The sequence below is a fragment of the Halichoerus grypus genome, chromosome 6, assembly GCF_964656455.1.
Source record: "Halichoerus grypus chromosome 6, mHalGry1.hap1.1, whole genome shotgun sequence".
NCBI classification, from domain to species: Eukaryota; Metazoa; Chordata; class Mammalia; order Carnivora; family Phocidae; genus Halichoerus; species Halichoerus grypus.
The window spans coordinates 70,216,598-70,242,627 of NC_135717.1; the positions used below are offsets into that span (position 1 = coordinate 70,216,598).

The 26,030-nt window shown below is 42.7% G+C and overlaps 2 long non-coding RNA genes across 5 annotated transcripts in view; both read left to right on the forward strand.

Annotated features, from left to right (window-relative positions):
- LOC144382333 (uncharacterized) overlaps positions 1 to 26,030 on the forward strand; it is a 59,938-nt gene that overhangs the window by 25,347 nt on the left and 8,561 nt on the right. The window contains exons 1-2 of one of the 4 annotated variants that reach the window (XR_013449044.1): positions 16,849 to 18,699; positions 21,902 to 22,002. This is a non-coding gene — a long non-coding RNA (uncharacterized LOC144382333). Of the gene's footprint in view, positions 1 to 16,848; positions 18,700 to 20,905; positions 21,319 to 21,901; positions 22,003 to 26,030 lie in introns of those variants that run through there. The other 3 variants (XR_013449041.1, XR_013449042.1, XR_013449043.1) reach the window with 3 other exon arrangements.
- LOC144382103 (uncharacterized) lies at positions 11,056 to 15,116 on the forward strand. The gene is made up of 2 exons (XR_013448513.1): positions 11,056 to 11,228; positions 14,827 to 15,116. It is a non-coding gene; the product is annotated as an uncharacterized LOC144382103 (long non-coding RNA).

The window sequence follows — 26,030 nt, forward strand, 5'->3', positions numbered from 1 at the left end:
ACACCTGAAACTAATATAACACTGGACATTAACTATACTGGAATTTTAAAAGTTAAAAATAACTTATTGGCAACTTGCTTGCTTAAACCCAACAAATGAAACATTGTTAGTGCAGCAAATGTTTTCCCACAGATACATTTAGTTTTTGAGCTGAGAGTCCTGCAGAAGCACTCTGACTTAATCTCTGGAAAATATATTAAACAAACTCATGAAAATCTAAGACATGTAATAGGTTAACATATATGTAATGGTTAATGCTGTTAGAATCAAATGATACAGCTAAATGCAATGTAGTAATCATCTAACTTGACCAGTTGTAAAAATGGCTTTTTTTTTTTTTGGAGTATAGTTGACACACAGTGTTACATTAGTTTCAGGTACACAACATAGTGATTTGACAAGTTTATACCTTATGCTGGGTACACCACAAGTGGAACTACCATCTGTCACCATACATGGCTATTACAATATCTTAAAATAGCTTTGAACTTGTAAAATTCTGCCTCTGGAGTTAAAATTACAAGGTGTGAACATTTCTCAGTGTAATTTGAACCAATCTAGCCATTCATTTGGGTTAAGACCATCTTTCCTATCAGGGAGAGTTTCTCTTCCTTCAAGTACAATTGTAAATTTGTTTTTTATGAAATGTTTCAGCACAGAAGAATGTATGGAGTATAATGTTGTAAACACCTCTTCACCCAGAAGCCCAGTTGAAATAATAAATGTGGTACAAGGTACAAGGAAGGCCTCCTGTCCTCCTCCCCATCCCAGTGCCCCCTGCCCACTGAGCATTGTCATCAGTCCAAGTGGTTCCTGCCACATGTCGTCCCTCCCAAAGCTTACATTCTTAAAGCCCAGGAGCTTTGGGACATGGATAGGAATACCCATAACTATTTAAATTTTAATACTCAGATTGAGTAATTAAGTATCACTTAAAACTAAATTTTTTGAGCATTTAAAGATCAATTTAGGGGTGCCTGGGTGGCATAGTCAGTTAAGCATCCAGCTCTTGGTTTTGGCTCAGGTCAGGATCTCAGGGTCATGAGATCGATCCCTGCATCAGGCTTCCCGCTCAGCACAGACTCGGCTTGAGATTCTCTCTTCCTCTCCCTCTGCCCCTCCCCCTGCTCATGCGTGCCATGCTCTCTCTCTCTCTCCCCCCCCAAAATAAATAAATAAATAAATCTTTTTAAAAATCAATTAATTCTCTTAAACAATTTACACTACGATTGCAGACATATGTATTAGTATTGCCGATTTTTATTTTATTTTTTATTTTTATTTTTTTTAAAGATTTTATTTATTTATTTATTTGACAGAGAGAGACACAGTGAGAGAGGGAACACAAGCAGGGTGAGTGGGAGAGGGAGAAGCAGGCCTCCCGCTGAGCAGGACCCTGGGATCATGACCTGAGCTGAAGGCGGACGCTTAACGACTGAGCCACCCAGGCACCCCAGTATTGCTGATTTTAAAAAACATTTCAAATCCTTCAAACAGTTGATAAAACATACACAAATGATTATAAAACGTATTATCACACTGAAGTTATTTCTGAGACATCAACAAAATGGCCCTCTCCTATTTCTTCATTTTTTCCTGTACTTGTTTTTATACTGTTCTCAGGCTATAGCTATTTTTATTTAAATATCTTTCTAGGGTTTTCATTTCATTATTTGGACACTTTCCCAGGCTTGCAGCGATCTTAGCAGACCCAAAAAATATTCCCCAAACCAGACCACTTATGAGATGGAGCTTATCAACTTATTCTTGGTCAGAGCATGGGACTTGATGTGAGTCAAACCTGAGCCCCTGGGCAACAGGGCAGAGGTTTTGCTTACAGTCAAGCTCCACGTACCAGCTCCACTTACTAGTAAAACTTTTCAAGATCATTTTTAGCATATGTTTGAGTGTTTTCACAACTTGGTATCTTTCTTCAAAATGGTTTACTTTTAAAACCCTGCTTGACTAGCGTTAAATAGCATGTTTTTCCATGATGATATATCCACCTCATCTGTTACCATTATTAAAACCGTATTTATTCCTTTTTGGTGTTTTATTATAACTAGTAGGACCAGCAAGAGGTTTAATTGCCTAGAGGCATAGTTACCTTTCCTTTAGGACATTTGGCTCCTTTATCACTGTTGAACTTTTTTTTTTTTCTGTCTTTTGTATGACTACCCGTAGTGATTCGATGTCAAGCCCCTTTCTTCCCCGTTTTTATGTGTGACCGCCAGAAACGAGTCATCCTTCCTGGCCTTTGTACAGCCTCCACAATTTCTGGGACTTTTCAGTTGCTAGTATTCACTACTTTTACTCACACAGATAGGAGCAAGTGTATATCCACACTTTATAAACACGCATAAATTTAATGAGAGAAAGAAAGCACACACACTTTCATTTATTAAAATCGATATGAATAAACCATATCCTCTTCTGCTTACTTGTTTCTGTGCTACAATTACCTTTTGTATAATATATGTTAATATTTCTTTTGAGGTATTGTAAATTCATGGCCTTTCATAGATTCAACTTGTCCTAATTATATTAGCAATAACATTTATTGTTCGCTGAGGCTCTATTTCACAGCAGGAGACTGGTCAAGTAAGTTTCTTTGCCCTTTACGCCTGCTTCTGGAATCCTTAGAGGCATTCTTGCTTTTTGGCAAGATGTGATGTTCTGCAACCATCCTGATTTTTCTTGTCCCAAGAGTGGAATTAGGTACCCTGCACGAGTCCGTTCTCCTTTTGGGGAAGAAGAGTATTAGGGACCAAAGTTGTGAGGAGTAAGTGTGATGCTTTTGTGGTTGTGGTGAGAGCAAAGGGAATGGTGATAGACCCAGAAAATATGTCTTTTTTAAACCTAGCGTTCATACTGATTCTTCCATTTTAACATAGCATGTGACTACTCTGCTCTCCTTTTCCTATAGCAGGGACTTTCATCATCGTCTAGCTGAGAAAAGCCACTCCTTACAGCCAGAAGGAATAAAAAGGAAAATCTTTTTCTAACTGCCAAAAATTCTTTTTTTTTTTAAGATTTTGTTTATTTATTTGACAGAGAGAGACACAGCGAGAGAGGGAACACAAGCAGGGAGAGTGGGAGAGGGAGAAGCAGGCTTCCCGCTGGGCAGGGAGCCCGATGCGAGGCTCGATCCCAGGACCCTGGGATCATGACCTGAACCGAAGGCAGACGCTTAACCGACTGAGCCACCCAGGCACCCCATCTAACTGCTATAAATTCTATTCACTAAATCCATCCCTCGGAAACATTAGCTCCTCCAAAGTGACACATTTTGACTTATTATTCTATTTCATGATATCCGTGCATAACTGAAGCCTTCTGAGCTCTCTGAGGCTGAAGATCACCTCTTGAAGATTAAACTCTTGAGTGCTGTCCAAGTTGCAATAACCATGCTTTAATTATTTTCACTCTGTTTTCTTGGGACCCTGCGAGCACAAACAGCAAAGATTTTAACTTGCTCAAAGAGGGTTCTGCTTCATTTAGGGGCTAGTGTTGTAACAATTTTGGGTTTCTGGTTTTTGTGTGTTTGTTTTAAAGATTCCATCCATTTATTTGACAGAGAGAGAGAAAGTTCACAAGCAGGAGAAGCAGCAGAGGGAGAGAGAGAAGCAGGCTCCCCGCTGAGCAGGGAGCCCCAAGTGGGGCTGACCCCAGCACCCCCAGACCACGACCTGAGCTGAAGGCAGTTGCCGAACAGACTGAGCCACCCAGGCGCCCCAATTTGGGGGTTCTTAATCATCCTAAAACTGAATGCTCTGAGTCATTCAATTGTTTCTTTCATAACATTAAAAATCGAACACTTCCATTTTCAGAGCATGCAATTCACTTTTATTGGAATTTCTTGGGTAGTCTCCAAATCCTCAGGCAAAGCGACTTATCTGAGAGATCCCAGTCACATTCTGTACTTGTGCTCTCCATTTCTGTGAGCTGACCAGAGTGGGAGTTCTACTCAGTGTGACCACCCACATTAATTGAGTTTTTATCATACACTCCACCCAAAGACATATAAAAAATAGAACTTTGGAATGAAAACCATTCGTTTCTTTCTTTTAAGACACTTCCAAAAGCTTGTCTAGTCTTTCAAAGCCAAGGATTCAGTTCCATGCTATACTTCTTCTAAGATGACCCTGTTCAACTCCTGCGTTCCGTGGGAATGGGAACAGTCCTAGAGATGACTTATGGTTTGCATTTGGCCTAAGAGAGATCAACAGTGGCCATGATTGTGTGTTTGTTCTATGGTGGGGAAGAAGAGGGGGGAAATGGAGAGGAAGGAGGAAAATCAGGAAGTAATAGTACCATAGACTTCCAGATCTGCCTCTAGGATGACCCCTTTGACAACTCTGAAACAGAATCAGAACCCCAAGGCAGGAGCTCTGTTCCCATCCAGGGTAGGCTGGTGTGTATAGGCCGACCTGTGGCTCATCTCACTTCATTCTGTTCCATATCAGCCCAGGCAACTGCTCTCAGTAAGACTGCATCTTTCCTGCAATCAAGTACCGTGACTATCTGGGATGCATTTCTGTGTTGTGTTGGAAGTCTTTAGGTAGCAACTAGGACAACGATTATTTCTCACGTCAAAGAAATCACGCTTGGTGATCATAAACAAGTTTCAGCATTTAATTCCTTTGGTATCTCCAGACTATGACCTTCTCTTCCCTTCATTCATTCCTTTACTAATTCATTCATTTAGCAAAATATTTATCAAGATCTTCATGCATACATAGCAGTAATTAAGAAGCTGAGAGATTATAAGAGCAAAATGTATTCTGTGCATAGGCCACTGCAGGTATTATATAGTGTGATGGACCTACAATTTAGGACAAGTTTTGAAAATGACACTCTCTAAATTTGAAGTTAATTGGAACAAAACATAAAGTGCAGAAGATTAGCCATCCGTAGAAGATACTCAACCTGGACGATATGAATGTATCAGTGTCTCCTGGCAGATCAGCTATCACTGTAACTGTATTTTATGATTTGGGGAAACACATTATGAGGTTATGTTGTAATGCTGTCACGAGAGAAGCATTAGTGTCTGGGGAAAAAAGATTGGAAAAGAAAGTACTGGCCAGTGTGTCTCAAGTACTACCCAGGGAATAGGAAATAACAACCAGTATTCATTATCTAGAAGGAAGTATCTCCGGAGAGAAGGCTAATAACATTTGCATAGCACTTTGGTTTACAAAGCGCCTCCCAGGGCATTATCTCTTTCAACGTTCCCAGCTGCCCCATAAACTCAGTCAGTGTCCTTGTCGTTCCTATTTTGTCGAGGAGGAAATAAGAGTCTGGAAGGCTGAGTGACTTTCCAAGGTCACACTGCCAGGGAGGGGCAGGACTGAGTGATCTGACTTGAAGGTGAGTGTACTTAGCTGTCTCACACACACCAGTAGAAAACCCACCACGATGAGTTCAGGGGGCCCAAAGAGCTTCTCGGCAACAGACACTTTCCTTTATCTGACTCTAGGCTCATCAAGTCATTTTTTTTTACTACGAAGTGTAATTGACATACAATGTTATATTAGTTTCAGGTGTACAACATGTTGATCTGACAATTCTATGCGTTACTCAGTGCTCACCATGATAAATGTAGTCCCTGTCCGTCACCATACAACATTATTACAATATTATTGACTGTTTTCCCTCTGCAGTACGTTTCAACTCTGTGACTTACTTATTTTATAACTTGAGGTTTGTACCTCTTAATCTCCTGCACCTATTTTGCCCATCCCCCCCACCTCCTCCCCTCTGGCAACCACCAGTTCTCTGCATTTAAGGGCTGTTTCTGGTTTTTTGTTTGCATTTGCTTTGTTTTTTAGATTCCACTTATAAGTGAAACCATATAGTATTTGCCTTTCTCTGACTTAAAAAAAACCGAGATCTTGCCATTTGTGACAACATGGATGGACCTAGAGGGTATCATCAAGTCATCTTTTGATCAGTAATTGGGCCTCTTGGAAGAGGCACATCTCTGGAAGATAATCGCTGCACTCAGGACCGGCTTTATGGATGTCCGACTTGCAGAGCTCTGCAGGGCTTTCTGTGCTAGGTCTCTCTCTTGTTGTAAAGCTTTACTGTCACAGTCTCAAAGTTTTAAATAATTTTTTAACAAGTGGCCCAGTATTTTTTTTTAAGATTTTATTTATTTATTTAAGACCTTGACACAGAGAGAGAGAGCACAAACAGGGTGAGGGGAAGAGGGAGAAGCAGACTCCCTGCTGAGCAAGGAGCCTGATGCAGGACTCGATCCCGGGACTCTGGGATCATGACCTGGGCCGCAGTCAGACGCTTAACCGACTGAGCCACCCAGGCGCCCTGGCCCAGTATTTTCATTTTTCACGAGGCCCTGCAAATTCTGTAGCTGGTCCTAACTGCACAGATGGTGGCTCCCAGCTCTGCATGGATCTCTGGGTAATCAACCAATACCTTGGAAGTTTAAAGGGCATATGGGATTTGGAAATGAGGACAGGAGAGGTTGTGGAAGACAGTCTCGCTGGGGGAAAAACTTTGGGAAAGGAAGAGTGGTAGGGCATACAAGGCATGCTCTCAGGAGTGATACTTTCTTGCAAGCTTGCTCCCTTTGGTTCATACCAAAATACCAGCAGGTCTATATGCTTTTTCCTTCCATGTCTCCAAAGGAGCCATAATTGATCCTTGGCCAACACCTAGGAATGTGGTCGCTGGGATCTTTTTTATGTTAATGATTGATAATTTTGTTATATACATTTGGAGCAATGGACCATGCTGTACTGGTTTGTCAAGTTGTTACTCAAAAATCCCAAGAATGATGATGAGTCTTGATTTTGGTTGCCATGGCTGGTTATGTAGTAGATTTTACCTATGTGACTGCCCCCCGTAAAGGCCTTGGTTTCTGATGCTCAGATGGACTTGCCTAGGCAGAGACATTCCACCTACGCCCCAGATAGATCTACCAGAGAGAAAGTGCTCCTGTATGGTCTTAGATGGGGAAGGACATCAGAAGCCTGCGCTGAACCTCTTGGGACTCCACTGATGCCCATCTATTTCCTTCTGCTTTTGCTCAGGATATTTTGCTGTAATAAATTTTAGCCCTAAGTATAACCTGCCATTGAGTCTTTGGCAAATCACCAAACAAAACACAGTCTTACAGAAGCTTCAAACATAGCCCCAAAATGTGCTATTTTTTTTGCTTTTTTAATCATCAGAATTATGTGCTTTTATGGAATATCCTCATTTAATAATACTAAAAACAAATAATGACAATATTTTAATGATAAACTCTAGTCCCAATAAAGACTTTTCCTTAAAGCCCTTTCTAAATTTTGAAAATTTTTCCTTTTACTGAAGATTTTGGAGCATCTCCTTGAATTTGAAATGATTTTAAAAGACTAAGAAAAAAAAGAAAGAAAAGAAAAACAAACCAAAAATCAACAACAACAAAAAAACCCTTATATGATCCAGATGCCATTTGACCATTTGGAGAGTATCTTTCATTTTGGAGACATGTGCACTTGCTAAAATAGACTTGGAACAGCTCACAGAGCACATGCCTTTGTGTCCTCTTGGGCTGACTACTGCCATTCTTTCTTCTCCAACATTCCAGAGGTACTGACTCATAGATTACAAGTGTTTCAAAACTCTATCACATGCATCCCTGCCAACCATAGCTCAATTTTTATATCTTTGCAAAAACTTGGCCTATAATGAGGTCTTAGGTTTATTTTACAATGCATTTAGCTAAAAATAACTAGAGTTAAATTTCCTTTACATGGCATTTGTCTGTATACGTACTTAGCTCTTACAGTATTGGTTAAGACTCATACAATGAAAAAATTTAAATGCATATTTATTTTCTATATCTTTTTTTTTAAGATTTTATTTATTTATTTGACAGAGAGAGAGACAGTGAGAGAGGGAACACAAGCAGGGGGAGTGGGAGAGGGAGAAGCAGGCTTCCCGCTGAGCAGGGAGCCCGATGCAGAGCTCGATCCTAGGACCCTGGGATCGTGACCTGAGCTGAAAGCAGATGCTCAACGACTGAGCCACCCAGGCATCCTGTATTTTCTATATCTTTAAAGTTAATTTCTTTCATTCTATCTCTCCTGGCCATTAAGGATGATCTTGTTTATATTATTCATATGGTTATTTTACCATTTAAAAACTTTTAACTAAAATCTTTTATTAAATATTAAAATATAGTTATATACATAGTTATAGTCTTGCTTTGCAGATTATCTGTTTTCTAATCAGTTGACTATAATGACAAATTTCTGTAAACTAAATATAATCTTTATACATTTGTCATCACAACTGAGGTTTGTATAAGACATTCATTATTTTACTTGATCTTTCAACCAACCTAGGGGTGAGGCATTATGAGAGATAAAGGAAATTGTCACTGTCATGTGGTCATTCACTGGAGATACTGAAGTTCATCCTGTCGCCTCAAAGCTCAAAAATCTTCAAAGGTTATCAATCTTTAACTGAGTCAAGTTTAAACTTTGCTATGCTTTTTTTTTTTTTTAATGTTTTTCAACATCTTTTTTTGTCTGGCCCCATCTAGCTACTTGACTTCATTACTTACAGTTTCTTGACATGCTCCTCGTGGTGTGTAGAACAATGCTGAGTACATAGTAAGGGCTTAATAAATGCACGCTTACTGATGGATTTTTAAAGATAAAAACAAGATGTTCCCACAGACTATCATCATTAAGATGAAACCTTGAGGCCATTATAAAAAATACTTATAAGAATAATTGCAAAAATTGAACTTTGACTAAATATTTGATTTTAAGAGATTATTGTTACTATTTTTAGGTGTGATAATGGTATTGTATAGTATTTATTTATTTATTTTAAAGATTTTACTTATTTGAGAGATAGAGAGAGCACTAGCAGGGGGAGGAGCAGAAGGAGAGGGAGAGGGAGAAGCAGACTTCCCGCTGAGCTGGGAGCCCGATGTGGGGCTCGATCCCAGGACCCGGGATCATGACCTGAGCCAAAGGCAGACACTTAACTGACTGAGCCACCCAGGTGCCCCAGTAGTGTATTTATGTTAAAAGAAATCTCTGTATTTGGATTGAATTGTGTCCCCCCCAAAATCCATATGTTGAAACCCTAACTTCTGTGGGACTGTATTTGGAGATGGAGCCTTTAAGGAGGTAATTAAGATTCATTGAGGTCATAGGGTGGGGTCCTAATCCAATAGGACTGGTGTCTCTACAAGAAGAAGAGACATAGGAGTGCACCAGAGGAGAAAGTCATGCGAGGACACAGTGAGAAGCCAGTTATCTGACAGTCAGGAAGAAAGTTCTCACTGGAAACCAGCCGGCCAGCATCCTGATCTTGGACTTTCAGCGTCCAGAACGAGGAGAAAATAATTTCTGTGGTTTAAGCCATCCGGTCCATGGCATCCTGTATGACAGCCTGAGCAGACTCTTTTTTAAGATCTATTATCTATCTATCTATCTGCCATCTATCTAATGATGTGACATCTAGAATTTGCTTCAAATAATTTTTGGAGCAGATGGTGGTCTAGATGAAACACTGACAATTCTTGGACCTGAGTACTTGGCAGTTAATTACACTGTTCTTTCTACTTCTGTTTATCTTTGGAAGTTTTCATTTGAAATGCTTTTAAATTTTAGCAAAAATGAAAAACTAAATGCAAAACCTTGTGGCTGAGGAGAGGCTGTAGTTGCTGCCAGGTCAACGGCATATGGCAGAGGGTGGGGGTTGGGCAGGAAATATTTGGGGGCTTTTGGCTTCGGGAACTTTTTTAGGACTTACTTGACTCTAGGAGTTCCTTTTTGCAGTAATTCTCCAGCATATCTGTTTAGAGGCCTTTCTCCTCATTCTATCCAGCCAATTAATTATGAGACAGAATGGAACCGGCCTTGCATATCAGTAAAATAGTTCGATACTTGAGAAGTCGGTCAGGAAAGCCATTTTACAAAAAAAAAAAAAAAAAATCTTTGCTCTGCTCTGTCATTCATGCTTAAAGTTCCCTGAACTACAGCAATGGACACCAGTTAATGTGCTGCCCTCAGTAAAAATCCCAGACACCTACACAGACACAGTCAAACACAGCATAAGTTGGCTTCTCCCCTTCGGGGCCCAAATATAATCTTGTCACATTTGTGTAGTTGATTGTTTTCACGCTGACATGCTCCACTTCTGGGCACTGATAACAGTTCCTTGAGGATTCTTTCTACCTCCAAGTGTTGAGATTCCCCAACTTATTAGGAACCAAGCATCCCGCCTACACACACATGCACACACACACACACACACACACACACACACACACACACAGCTTCTTCCATGCTCGCCAGAGGGGGATGGGAGACTCCACAGTCCCTCTTTCCACTCTGCCCTCTGCCACACCGCCTCACCATGTCACAGCTGAAGGCTTGTCTACCACATCATCCCATCTGAAGAATGGGTTTACAGATGATTTTTATTTTGCTTGTCTGTATTTTCTAATATTTTCTTTAATGAGCATATATTTATCATGAGATTATAAAGTCAGTGTAAGGGATGCCTGGGTGGCTCAGTGGGTTAAGCATCTGCCTTCGGCTCAGCACATGGTCCTGGGGTCCTGGGATCCAGTCCCACATTGGGCTCCCTGCTTAGCAGGAAGCCTGCTTCTCCCTCTGCCTGCTGCTCCCCCTGCTTGTGCTCTCTCTCTCTCTCTGACAAATAAAATCTTAAAAAAAAAAAGCCAGTGTAAAACTAATTTGAAGCAAATAAATAAACATAAAAGTCACAGGCTCTGATGGCCCTTAGCAGGTCCAATGAAGTGCCAAGGTGGGGGTTCCTTGGCAGAATCGGACAACTGGAGAAAAATGTTTATAAAATATGTTAGGAAGACAACAAAGAATAATGTCATCTATGTGGATATTGTTGGGCCAGGTATAGACAAATGACTTCACTACTATTTATAGGTCAGGTTGGTAGGATGTTCACAAAGACAACCCCATGTTAATAAAGACAACTCATGTGATGTTTGATCTCTTTTAAACTACAATTCCCTTAAAAATAGTTAAGACGATTTTGACATGAAATGATCACTCCAATAGAAAGTTCTTTTTCTTGTTTTGTGTCCATGGGTGATGGCCCATATGAAGTTTAAAGTCTTTCACATCCATCGATGTCGCTTTCTTAGGCAGGTCTTAAAAAGAAAACAAGAGGTTTCCAGAAACACAGTGTGAAGTACTCTCGAGCTATGCTTGGTAAGCAAAGGTCTCTATAAAACTTCTCTTTATAAATAAATTATAACTACATAGAAAACAAAATTGCTTGTTGATGAAAGAGAATACAAAGTCCAACTAATGATGGTTCAAAATTCATATTCTGGATTGCTTCTTGACCAAAGCAAAAATAAAACAAAGGATAAAAATTTGATAAACTTCCTCAGGCAACTTTACATGTGGAATCTCTTTCAAGTCAAGTTTTCAAGTTTCATTTTTTAAAAAATAGAATCTTGCTTTGCCTTTTTTTCAGTGCATTCTCTTCTTTTTAAACCTAGTGTTTTGGCTTTTAAATTCAGTCCCGTGGACCATGAAAGAGAGTGGAGGCCCAGAATTTGTTATCAAGTGGATCAGGAAACTGCTCCTTTTTCTTCTTTTCTAAATAGCCGAGGATTGTGATTCAACTAAACTGAAAAACAAAACAAAACAAAGCAACACTCCACCCAATTAAAACATAAAGTTTCCTTCACATCAGGTTTGTTTATATTGTGCTTAGGTACTCCCTTTAACGTGCCATAACACTGAAAGTTCTTAGGGATAAAATGCGATTTAACTTGAGTTCTTAGGCACATGACAACACAGAATGCTCCAGGCATTCATTGTCAGGAGCAAAGAGGTAAATTTTGTTCCCACCACAGAGGCTCCACTCCCCAAGGTGAGGCATTCAGTGACGTGGCTCCCTGGGACCCAACAGTCCCGAGGCCATGGTCTCTGCCTCCAGTACAGGGAACAATAGTGATTACAGCTCAAAGCAGAAGGTAGCACGCCCAAGGAGCCCTTGCGTAGGACAGAGAGAGAGAGAGAGAGAGAGAGACTATAGGGCTGTTTTTGTTCGTTAATCTTTTAAGCTTATGGGGGCCAGGTCTGATCCTGTTGGAAGGCTGGTCTCTGGGTAAGAGTGTGTGGAAAGTTGCCCAGAAAGAAGAGGACAGAACCCAGAAGTTTGTAGTGATGCAAAAGCACAGATGATGAGGGGATTTTGAAGGCAAAGGCTCGAGCTCCATTGTCTTACTTTATCCTTCCTTAGTAGAAACCCCCAGACAGAAAAAAAAATTCTTTGAAGTCTGACAAAGAGGGAGGTGGCTCTTGATCAAGCTGGGATCAAACTGTGCCTTGAAGTCATCAAGCTGGGGGCCAGTACAGGACTTTGAAGGGCACAACTTGGTGCTTAGATATTTAACATGAAGGAGAACATTGAAAAGAAGGCAAAACACTACTGCTTCTATTCAATGTTACATGGAGGCATTATTTTATCTCTTGTTTTATCTAGAAATATGGACTTACATGTCATTATAATGGGGGATAGAAGTAGAAAAATGTTCACCTTTAGTCCAGCAGGCTAACCTAGAGCCTACATAGTTTTCATAAGGATTAAATAGGAGCTGGTTGCTACCTTCTTAGAGGGTCTCATGACTGCCTGTAAATCTCACCAATTTTTTTTTTTTTAAGATTTTATTTATTTATTTGAGAGAGAGAGAGAGAGAGAAACAGCATGAGAGGGGATAGAGTCAGAGGGAGAAGCAGGCTCCCAGCTGAGCCGGGAGCCCGATGTGGGACTCGATCCCAGGACTCCGGGATCATGACCTGAGCCGAAGGCAGTCGCTTAACCAACTGAGCCACCCAGGCGCCCCTCACCAATTACTGAACTGAATGAAAAGCACCAGAGAAATCTCGCGAAAGTAGTTTTACGAGTAGAAATTTGAAGAAGACATTTATGGTCTAATATTCCCCATACGTCGCCTTGGGCACTAAGCATATAACCACTAGCTTCATACAGTGAAAGTGCATCTCTTTCTGCCCATGGGTCTTGTCCCATGCCACTTAAGTAAACTTACTAAGTTGCACCGTAAAACATCTCGAAAATTCTTCCCTTCCTTCCTTTCTTTTTCTTTCCTTTGATTTTTTTTTTTTTTAAGTAGTACCTACACCCAATGTAGGGCTTGAATTTACAATCCCAAGATCAAGAGTCGCATTTCTACCCACTGAGCCAGCTAGGCACCCCCCCGCCAAGAATTATTTCTTGACCATCACACTCAAGGATCCTGAAACAATCATAGCTGCCTCCTTTGATTTAAAATAATGATGTGGGCACAAACTCTTTGTGGTAACCCCTAGACCTGTCAATGTCACGATAATTTGTGTGAGGTGTCCTGGGAGGTTTGGCAGTCTACTTGGTGAGGAACTGACCTTCTGGGTCGGATATTCTAGTTTGGTTCAGCCTGGTACATACTTATTAAGCCCCTAAGTTGCTTAGGTGCACAGGCTGGCTGTGGAGAGAAAGCTAAAAGATTCAGGTTGTGATTAAGGTGGGATTCAGGGCCCAGGGAGGGAAGGAAGGACCCAGATATGCACCAAGCAGGGGCAAGATGGTGCTGGCAGCCTTTCAGAGGTTGGATTGCTCCTTCCTGAGATCCAGCATCATTTCTCTCTTTGGGCTCCATAGGACACTCTAGTGTCCTTGAATAACCTCTTCTTTCTGCTTTAGCTAGTCTAAGTCAGGGACCTAGCACTCCAACCAAAAAATCCTGACTAAACCGGTACCATTGTTTTCTCTCATCAACAATCTCATCGGGGCCGCAGGGTGGCTCAGTCGGTTAAGCGTCTGCCTTGGGCTCAGGTCATGATTTCAGGGTCCTGGGATGGAGCACCGCATGGGTTACCTGCTCAGTAGGGAGCCTGCTTCTCCCCCTGCCCTTCCCCCCAACTCGTGTTCTCTCTGGTTTGCTCTGCTCTCTCTGTCTCTCAAATAAATAAATAAATAAATCTTTAAAAAAAAAACAAAAAGAACCATCCTGTCTTCTAAACTACTCTATTACCCCCCCTCCCCCATCTCCTCCTTCCCATCCTTCAGGGATCTCAACAAAGGCTGTGTCTCCAGGACACTTTAGACAAAGGTCTATTCATCAATTTAGTAGAAAAGGCAGCTCTCAAGGCATTTGCATGAGTAAAGAAAATAATTGTATGAATTTTTAATATTTCAAATCTGTCTGTGTTGCTAGTAGACACAATCTCAGTGGTGTCCGTTAGTTCCCAAACTTGAAGAATTTAAGAACATGCTTTTATAGCCTTACCTCTCAGCTATTGTATATTTCAACATCTGTCATTTTCAACTTGATCCCATTAATTTATAGCAGTGAATTTAAAAAAAGTTTTAAGTGATAATAGTTTTTTCTCTTTTTTATTCTTCAAGGTTTTATTATGTATCAAGGCCACACTCTGGTTTATTATTCCTCAATTCCTATATTTCCCAAGGCCTTGACTATTTGCTTTTATTTGCTGCTGAAGAGAAGCAGAGTATGCTACCCCAAAATACGCCATTTAGGCATATTTATTATTTTGAATTAAAGTTGCTTAAGAGGGGCGCCTGGGTGGCTCAGTCTCCCTCGGGCTCAGGTCGTGGGATCAAGTCCTGCATCCGGCTCCCTGCTCAGCGGGAAGCCTGCTTCTCCCTCTGCCACTCCTCCTGCTTGTGTTTTCTCTCTCTCTGACAAATAAATAAACAAAATATTTAAAAAAAAGTTGCTTAAGAAACAACTGGTGTAAGAAGGACACTCTGACCCTCTTTTGTCTCCCCTAAAAGCAGGAAATAAATCTTCCATGTGAAAGGTACCATCCCTGATCCAGGAGGATAAAAGGCATCCTTGTCATCAGAGAATGAGAATTCAGGGCCAAGAAGGCTGTGTAAACAAATCTTGTTACTTTTTCACTAATTTACTTCCCCAAGCACAAATGTCTTTGTCTTGTTGATTCCTCACAAATGCATCGTTTCTTTGTTTAAATGTGTAAGAGCTGCCGGCTTTGGTCACGTCTTTGAGTCGTATATTTTTGTGGAGTTCCCATACATATGACATTAAATTTTTCTCCTGTTAATCTGTCTTATGTCAGCTTAATTATTACATGCTTTTGTAAATATGCTTTGTTAAGAATGCAGCTCACAATGTGAAGATTCAACTCGAAAGGTGCTGTATAAAACCAGCATAGGTTTAGCCCAATCTATTTCCCAGGCTGATGGTCAAAGCAGGATCATTACTTTAACATGACCAAACATTACCCAGCACTTTCTCTGAAAGGCAGTTAATAAAATAAAAGGAACATGCAGCTTCAAACCAGCCAGAAGTGCTTGGTTGAGATCCTGAAGACCCAGCTCTGCCTGCTTCAGATCCAATCACCAGCTCCTAGACGCCTGCATTCCTCCTGAGTGTATGACCCATAGAGGTACGTCTCTGTCTCTTCTAAGCAGATGTTCTGCTGTGAGTCCAGGTACCCCTGAAGAGCCCTCGCTAGCCTGTCCATACCGAGTAGGTGCCCACTAGTATAAGCTTCATTGACAGCTTTGTTTCAGGAGCTCTCACCTTGGTGGCCTTGTGGGCCCAGACTGCTTTTGCCTAAATGAACTCTCCTTGCAAACTGGATTCTTAGCCTCTCTGATTCTCCTACGACACTCAATATATTGGCCTGCTTTTCTGCGGTTGCTTTTTCTGCGGTTTCTTTTTTCCTTCTCCTGCTTGTGGTCCACCACCCTAGCTTTTCTATGTGATTGGTGAATGGTTTTCAATCACTTATGTTCCTTATATGCTTGCCGATTGATATATGAAGGTCGTCTCCCCTGATAACATTCTAAATTGCCTGTGGGAAGGAAACCTCTATGTACCTTTCTATGACAGCTTGCACAGGGCTGGGTACATTTGAGGACCAATTAAGAGGACACGACTTTCCAGTGGAAGAAGTTATGGGATAGACAAAGGAATACAGAAAAACTTTTTAATTGTTAAAAAACAGAGATAGCTAGAGAGGGAAAACAGGGGAGGAGGGAGACAATGACAGTAAGAGAAAAGAGAAAAATACTCCTTTGTACCTTGACCCACTGGAATCCTTTCTCATCTGAGAGTTAATCTTGAATCTATTAAGTGCTGTGTCATACTAAACAAAATGTCTAAGGTTTGTAGGCATTTAATGAAACCCACTTTAATTTCTATGTGAACCTTGATTGCAAAGGGCCCCCTTTCACTGTTCACTATGGCAGGAAATTCCGTTTTGTCCTTGAACAAGAACTGAATCATTCTATTCAGTATATGTTCTTCTCGACACACGTTTGGTAGCAGGGTATAGGGGCGTATATTAGATAGTCTCTCAATATATCTCATCCCTGTAATATTTTTTAAAAGTGCAACGTGGATACAGAAAGTACTTTCTACTCTCATGAAATAAAAGGTAAGCATTAAATTCCTTTTTTTTAAAAAAGATTTTATTTATTTATTTGAGAGAGAGAGTGAGAGACAGAATGGGAGCGGGGAGGAGAGGCAGAGGGAGAGGGAAAAGCAGGCTCCCTGCGGGAGCCCGATGCAGGGCTGGATCCCAGAACCCTGGCATCATGACCTGCGCCGAAGGCAGACGCTTCACCGACTGAGCCACCCAGGCGCCCCTAAGCATTACATCCTTAATTGTTTTTAAATTCAATTTGATATTTGTTGCAGTAAGGGTTTCTCATAAGTATAGCTATATACATTATATAACTATATACAATATACAGCTAGAGCTAATATAATTGCTCTTTACTTTGTACCTGTGTGTTGCCTATGGTTCCAAATATTCACATGCTAAAAATGCCAAGTGTCAGAAAAAATGCCAAGTGTCATTTCTCAAATCAGTAAGGCAATTTGGAGATGATTGAAATTGATCTCTTACGTGTAATATCAAAAGCAGGTAAGGGCGCCTGGGGGGCTCAGTCAGTTGAGCATCTGACTCTTGGTTTCGGCTGGGGTCATGATCTCAGGGTCTTTGGGTCGAGCCCCGCATGGGGCTCTGCACTCAGCAGGGAGTCTGCTCAAGGATTTTCTCTGTCTCTCCCTCTGTCCCTTCCCCCGCTCACATTCTCGCTCTCTAAAATAAAGAAATCTTAAAAAAAACCAAACAGGTAAGAACACTGACATATTTCTCACAAAGATGAAGTGAAACACGGGGCTGGCTTCCTCTTCATATCAATGTGAAAACACCAGGCCTTGGCCTCTATTCAGAATCCCGCTCATGGCTCTGGATCAGAGTCAGTTATTTGTCACTGATATGGGTGTAAGGCTCGTCACTATTTATCCAAGATGTTTCACACGTCCACCTCACCCAAGAAAGCACTTGCAGAAATCAATACTATTTGGAACAACCATGAAGAAAGCTAAAGACTTGGATATAATTTTCAACCTAAGAAAACTTCTTTATCAAACATTCTAAGTTATTACTTTTCAATATAGTCAGATAAAGATCTTTTCACCTATTTAAGTTCATTCAACTTTCCATTTTTTAAGTTCAGACAATGTTTATTTCTAAGATGTATATGGATATCAAGGGCTCACACTGAAAACATGCAAGGAAAACAACGAAGAAGGGAAAACTATAAAGCTGAGGCCATCCCTGAATGCATTGTTAATGGAATACCTTCTTTTCCAACACACAAGTCCTAAACAGTTCTAGCTTCAGGTCTGGAGGTAAGAGAAGGAAGTTGATCACACGGCTCTACTGGGAAGTTCATCAGCAAGTAAGGTTATTTTACTAACACTTACATGTACCAGAGCACAGGCATTGGCTGTATTTTCTGGGTGTGTAGATGGATTGGGTAGAGCTAGATACCTTTTTTCCTCAGTCCCCATTGTCATCTAAGGTATAATATGTAGTCCTTGACAAGGCTCCAACTCAAGACTTTGAGCTTCTGGGCAGAAGGGTCTGGAGCGTGCTGTCCGTTACTATAGTCACTAACCACATGTGTTGTTTACACTTCAATTAAAGAAAAACTTCAGTTTCCAACAGCCACATTTCACAGGTTCCAGAGTCACATGTGGCTAGCAGCTAGTGGCTAATCCACACTAATCCACACGCTGAAGATTTCCAGCATCACAGGAGGTTCTATGGGACTAGGTCCTCGGTACTCGGAGTTTGTGAACCAGCAGCTGCGGCATCAGCCGGGGACTTGTTAAAAATGCAGATTCTCAGTTACCTCCAGGTCTGTTGAGTCATAATCTGCATTTTACTAAGACTCTTAGGTAATTTATGTACCATTCAAGTTTGAGGTCTAGACCAGGAAGGAAACATGCCCCCAGGTTGAGAAGGAGAGAACCATATCCAGGTTGCACTCAAAAGGTGCAGAGTGACTTCCTACAGGCATATGGCTCATTAAAACGAAACAACTGACCTTGCTTCCAGACATAATGTAACAATCGGGGTCTGCCCCGATCCTTGATCCCTGCATGCCTTCCTCTTGACACCCCCATAACAACAGCCAAATATTTATTAAGCTTTAACTCTGAACCACACATTGTTCTAGGTGCTTTGTGTTTTTATGCACGCATCTTCACAAACAACCCTCTAGGTGGCTTCTATTGTTCATCTTATTTTACGTCTAGCAAGAGGATGTCTTCAGGCCACTGGCCGTTCCTGGAAAGCTACAGCTTTGGGGGTTGCTCACCAGGTAAGCCCCAAAGCCAGTGGGAAGGATCACTTGTTGGTTGTGTGCTTCTCCTGGTTCCATTACCTCCTTAGGAGGCACCCCAGTTCAGGTTTGCTGGAACCCACTGTGAGGGGCCGGCCTGGCGGACACCATGTTTCCTTCCTGTTTGTTTAGCTCATCCTATGGCTCAACCCTCTTTCCCCAAATCCCCAGGAAGAATCGAAGAGAGATAAAGGGCTGAGGTTAAACTCGTGCTAAAATCCTAATGCAACCTGTCCCTCCCCGGGAATGCAGGCCCCGCCTAGACCAGCAACAAAAGAATCAGCTGTTTCCTGCCCAACCTAAGTGGTTCTGGGTGAGTCATCACTTCCCCTGCCCCAGCTAGGGCGTGGCTCCCCCTACCCCAGATCCCTTACAAAGTGCTCAGGCCCGCCTGTTAAGTCTGGAGAGCCAACTATTTCAGGGTCTCCTTCCAATCTCATGAATAAAAAATGCCTGCACTTAAAGTCCCAGAGTGCCCACAAACAGACCTGAGATTAACTCCGTTGGCCTCTGGCAGACACAAAACCACCCTTGTGCATCAAGCCCAACTAGAGGATTTGGGCTTTGCCTCTCAGATGGCTCAAGAAGCATATGAGTGAAGCCAGCTGTCAGCATCAGCCTCCTCTGGTTATTCAGAATGTCCAATTTTGTGACACAGTGCTGAGAACCAACACGACACACCACCAAGGACACCTTTCTGTTCCTCTTCTCCAGTACCCTTCTTTGCCCATTTTAAGTAGCAAATGCTAAATTCTGGAAGGACAGAGATTGTGTATCTGTACCACCATGGGTGTCTGGCAAAGCACTCTGCATGCAGTGGGTGCTCAATACATGTTTATTAAGGGAAGAAACGCAAATGGATGGGGACTCCGATTATCACTATTAGTAAGCAATAGCCAGTAAGAGCAGCATGATACTTTGTCGTTCCCTAGGACCCTTTTCCAATGAACTTCAAGTAGGTAATCAAAGCATACCAGTCTTATTTGATAACAGGAAACGCTCATGTTGAGTGAGGTTATAATTTGGCTACCACCAAACTGGGCAGAATAAAATTCAATCTTTCTTGTTCTCACTTTGAAGCTCTATTGCTTGGGAGGACCTAGGATCTAAGAGGAAAAAAAGTAACATAACTAGTCACGGGGGCCAGTGACTTATGTCCATCCGAGGGGGACCCGAGAGAAGCAGCTTGGACTCCCTCTGTGTCTGCAGAATTTCTTAGGGGGCAGATGCAAGGCCACAGGCAGGGCCTCTGGTGTCTGTGGACGGCTGCGTTTTCCTTGGGGCCCCTGAAAAGGAAGAAAGACTGGGAAGTGGCCATGGAATAAACAAATGGAAAGCAGGAGGCAGCTTGGAGAGGCGCAGGCCAGGGCGAGGCTCCCCGGTGCTCGTCTCTGTCTGGACACAGCCCTAGAGCATTAGTGAGTGCATCTAGACAAGGGCACTTATCTTAAATATTTGCCAACAACTTCATACTCATTGGGAACCGAGAGGAAGTATTTTAGGGAGGAGCCCATTACATCATGCTCGCTTTTGCCTCCTTCTAGCGCTGAGTGCTGAGCCCTTTAGTGTCGCCCAGCATTCTGCAAACACCCACGTTTGGCTTTTTCCTTCAAGCCAGTGAGATGGAATCAATGGATTCCTTTATGTCCAGATAGGACTCTGATCCTCCAACGCCTCGTTAAAGAACCAGTGTTTTTGAGAGTCATTGTGTTTAATGGATCACTACATAAAGACAGGCTTTCCCCAAACCCCCATGGAGAAAGTCATTTGCACCGTCGTCTGGGGTGTGGCTGTCATCAGCCCAGGCTCGCAGGAACTGCCCGTGAGTGAGGTCTCTGACAGAGATGACAGAGGACTGTCTGCCTCAGAGGGAAGGCAGGGCTTTGCATGATGGCTCACAGCTGACTTGGAACATTGATTTTATCAATGTATTAAAAGGAGTAAGATTGTAAATGGTGAATGATAATACCAGGAGCCACCATATATGGCACTCAACTTTTTTCAAGTCCTGAGGATGACAGCATTCCCTTCCTTCTTTAACCCCAGGAAGAATCAGTCTCCTCCTCTGTGTTCCTATAGAACTTATCTCTAGCTGGGATGAGGAGAGAATACTACATTTAAATCAGAAGCCCTGAGTTTGAATCCTGATCCATCACTTAGTAGCGGTGGGGCCTTGAGCAAAATATTTATTCTCTGATCCTTGGTTTACTTGTCTGTAGAATAAAGCTAATCATAAAATTTCTCTCAAAGAATCATTATATGGGATCTCAAGCAAGAAGCTAGGCTTTCAACAAATACTTGATGACAGAATTAATTATACTGTGTCATAATTGATTTGTCCCAGTTCCTCACCTAGAATGTAACCTTCCTGCCATGATGGAACGGGTCTTACTCATCTCTGTATCCCTGACACTTAGCAAGTGTCCAGCCCATCACAGGTGCTGAATAAATATTCCTGAATAAATGGAGGAATGAGACATGTAACTCATGTCACTACCAAGGCAACGAGGCTGTCCAGGATTGTCAAGTGCTCCGCTGAGCTGGAGAGAGCTGGACGACCAGGTGTTGGAGTAACCGATTAAGACAATGAACCAACATGTAGGTAACAGTCAAGCCTTCAATCACCAGCTAGTATGAGCGAGAGGCTAGACTGGAGAACGTGCTCATTCCTCCTGTTCATTTTCCCCGTGGAACAGAGCCAAGAGAGGGTCCAATGTATCAGTGCAGGTGGGGAAGTTGTCTCACTGCTGAGGGAGCCCTGAGCACAAGTTTTCCCGGAGTTTTATGGACCCAGGGCTGGGGAAACAAAGGGAGGAGGACTGCAGTGGGAAAGTACTGAATACTAAGTCAGCATAGAGAAAAACTGTCTTCAGGTTTCCTCCTCTCTTCCTCTAGAAGGAAGTCTTGGCAGAGTCTCCTGAGGAAGGGCCCTGTCAAGGCCTCCCTGATAAAGAGGCCTCCAGATGGAGGTGCCTGGGCTAGGAACGCAGATGTGTATGAGAGCAAGGCTGGCTGGGGAACCGAGTCCTTGACTGTAACTCCTGTCTGTGTGTGGGGAGGTCGGCTTCCCCCGGAGGACCGGCAGACGAAGCCTTTGTAATCGCGGGTTGTCAGGCCTGAAAATCGCACTTAGGTGTTTGCTGAGAGCTCGACTCCTCATCCAATATGTTCCATCTGACAGGTCAAGTAGCTGGAGACACAGAGACTTTCAATGACTTGTCTAAGCTCACTTGGTTTGGTGGATGCAGAGCTCCTGATTATTTCACACCGCACCAGAAACGGGTAGGTGAACACTTGTAGCCCCTAATATTATGGGAAGTTGTTCTGCTTTGGGAAGTTGGCAGCCCTGGCCAGAATGAGTTGTAACTTCCAAAGCCTGTTGTGGTAGGCAGAATTTTGACCCCATGACCTTTGCTCTTGGTGCTATACCTGTGAATACACTACGTTACATAGGAAATGGACTTTGGAGGTATAATTAAGGTTATTAATCAGTTGACCTTCCTGGAAGGAGATAATTCTGGATTATCTGGTGAACCCAATGTAATCCCATGAGCTTTCAGGACAAGAGGAGAGCAGAAAGTCAGAGAAATGCAGCAGAAGGGGAAATCAAAGAGAGTGGAAGCATGAGAAGGAGTTGATGCTCTGGCTTTGAAGATGGAGAGAGCCATGGGCCAATGGAGTAGGTGGTCTCTGGAAGCCGGGAATGCCCCCCCCACCCCCAAAGGACAGCCAGCAAAAACTCAGGGATGTCAGTCCTGCAAGCGCATGAGAAGGAACTGAATTCTGCCAACCACGTCAATAAGCCTGGAAGCAGATTCTTCCCCAGAGCCTCTGGAAGAGCCCAGGCAGGCTAACCCCTTGTTGCAGCCTTGGGAGACCCTTAGCAGGGTATCTGGTTAAGCCCACGTGGACACATGACCCACAGGAGCTGTGAGATAATAAATGGGTGTTGTTCTTTTTTAAAGACTTTTATTTATTTATTTGTCAGAGAGAGAGCACAAGCAGGGGGAGCAGCAGAGGGAGAGAGAGAAGCAGGCTCCTCACTGAGCAAGGAGCCTGATGCGGGACTCGATCCCAGGACCCTGGTATCATGACCTGAGCCGAAGGCAGATGCTTAATGACTGAGCTACCCAGGCACCCCTAAATGGGTGTTGTTCTAAGCCAGGAAGCTTGTGGTCATTTGTGACAGCAGTGACAGGGAACGAATACACGGGTTCGAAAGCACAGAAGACACATAGTGTCCACTCTTGCTCATCATCCCATTGCCGCTACTCCAGACCTGGGAGCCACTCCCTCAGGCAACAGGTCCTGTGGTACTCTGTGGAAAATGCTGTTGTCAGGCCCAGACCGGACATTCCTGAGTGCAGCTCAAAGTTCACCGTAAGCTTGTGGGTTAGGAAGGCACTGGGACTATTTCTCTGATGCTCAGTGTCTTTATCTTCTCGTCTGCCTGTGACATACTCAGTGGAAGGCTTTCAGGTCAAGGAACTAGGGTTGTCAGCTAAAACATGGGACACCCTGTTAAATTTGAATTTCATATTAAAAAAAAAACCAAATAATTTTTTAGTGTGTCTCCAATACGACACAAGACATACTTATATTAAAAAATATAAATCATACATATACAGAGCTATATACTTTAAAGTCTGGAAGCCCTACCAGGAGCAGACATTAAAAATGAGAGTTTTTGAGAGTAAGCAGAACTGACCAGGAAAACAGTAAGTCGTGACCTAAATTTGATCTGGCTTCCCTTTTCTGGGACCAGTGCCCTTTTGTTCCTGCCACAACCAAATCTGATATCAGGAAAGGATTTTGTGTCAGATGCTTACACATCAGTGGGCATTTTTGTGTTTCTCCAAACCTCTATTCTGATGTGGAATGAAAGACCTCGCCTGCTAAAAGGAAGGCTGGGTTTCAAATGAGCAGGTGGGGTGATCAACCTCAGTCTGAGTTCCTTCCCGAGGCAGGAGGAAGGGGGCAAGACATCTGTCTTTGGATCCTGGCTTTGCTGTTCTCTGCTTTGTGATTTGGAGTAAGTGAATATTTCTCAGTATATTTGTCCTCACCTATAGTACATTCACCTTCAGGGTGATTACGAAGATTGAATTAGCCCATACACATAAAGTATCTAGCATACAGTAAGTGCTCGTTATGTATTATTTATCTTTCTCTTCCCTAGCTCTGACCTAGTAACCATAGGTTTATTCTGTGTATGGGCAAAGATGACCACATCAATCTAAAACCACCTATAGGCATCTAAATGCCAGCATGTAGGGTTAAAGAAGGGAAGACTAATAATACATCTATACAAACCATTTATTGGACGCTTACTATAATAAAGGTTGAATACACTTATAGAAGACATAGTATGTGTTAATGATGGTTCTGGATGATTTATACATATTAATTCATTGAACACCCGCAACGGCCTTATGAGGAGACACTATTTTTATCATTTTCACCCCATTTGGGGTGAGGAAGTGGAGGCACTCACTGAAAGGTCAAATAACTTGTTCTAGTTCGCCTGGCTAGTAAGTGGTGGTAACAGATTTTTGACCCAGGTGATTGGGTCCAGAGTCCCCGCCATTACATACCACATTCTACTGCTTTGTGTGTGCCTGATCTCTAATCTTTGTCCTTATCTCATTTAATCCTCACAACAAACCCATGAAGGAGGGATTTCTTTTCTGTTGCCTTTTTTAAGATCTTATTTAAATTCAAGTTAATTAACATATAGTGTAATATTAGTTTCAGGAGTAGAATTTAGTGATTCATCACTTACATATAACACCCAGTGCTCATTACATCGCATGCCCTCCTTAATGCCCATCACCCACTGACTCCACCCCCCCACCTCCCCTCCCGCAACCCTCAGTTCGTTCCCTATAGTTAAGAGTCTCTTAGGATTTACCTTGAAGGAGGATTTCTATAATCTTTCCCATTTTACAGTTTGACCAGCACCTAGTAAGTGGCAGAGTCCCTCTCTGAGAACCAACAGTAAGACAGTATTTAAGTATTCGAAACATTTGAATCTTAATGTTATACTTGAGATCCTTAAATTGTGGACGTTTCATCCCCGAGAGGGCGAACGTCCCAGGACTGACACAATGTGGTACTCTTGTGCATCAGGACAAGAATGTCTCCCTGCTCAAGAATGGTCCCCTGGGTTCTGAGAGCAGCTCCACCCAAACCCTCGGGAGGAACCTCCTTCCTGGTCTTTCTCTGAAGCCCTCTTCTCAGCATGAGGAGTGATCACCCCTGAAATAGAATCCCAGTGGAGAGGCTTTGTCCAACTCCTCTGATGCAGCACTCTCTGTGGTTTTTTTTGGTGACAAGTGAATCAAGTTTCCATTAAAAACACTGATGCCAAAAGGAGGGGTGAAAAAAAGCTCCAGCATCACTTTGGAGGGTGATTCTTTGTCTTCATTCTGGAGCGCAGAATGGAAAGTTGGCAGCTCAGCCTGAAAGATGAGAGCGCATCAGGCAGCCGCATGAGTAGGAGATAAAAACCACAAAACCGGGGGCGCCTGGGTGGCTCCGTCGTTAAGCATCGTGGGATCGAGCCCTGCATCGGGCTCCTGCTCGGCGGGAAGCCTGCTTCTCCCTCGCCCACTCCCCCTGCTTGTGTTCCCTCTCTCGCTGTGTCTCTCTGTCAAATAAATAAAGAAAATCTTTTAAAAAACACACATACACAAAACGGGGAGCAACTCGTTGAATCTGAACTGTGGATGGGCGGGTGGTTGGGTGGGGGATGGCAAGAGGCCAGCACCAGGCTCGAATGCAGGTCTCAGCCTTTCAGGGTGGGAATCAGATTGCCTAACTATGACGTCATGAGAGCCATTCCCACGCTGTTGGCCTACTTTTGAAATCACTTAGCAAGGGGTGCTGAAGCCAAATTTGAAATAAATTACTATATGACTCAGACTGTTAATCTCTGTTTTGATAACCCACATGCAGTCATTGGTACTTTAGCTTACATTTCGTATGAAAATATCATAATGTATTGCCAAGGGCTCCTTAATTCACCCCCTACCTCAAGAAAATGTCAGTTGTGTCCAGGTGAAAATGCAGATTCTCTTGCATTTGGGGAAAATGGCAAGAATTCCTCTTCACCAGAGGGCTTTGGAGAAGTTAAGAAGGCAGCCTCAAGAGTCAGACCCATGGTCAAATCTTGGCTGTACACCCTAGTGTCCTCTCTGGAGGTGGCTGATAATCACCCACTTCCTGGGGCTGTTGCAGTGATCCGCGGAGATAGAAAGCTCTAGCATGGGGCTTTGTAGGTACACAACACATGCAGGCAATTGTTTATT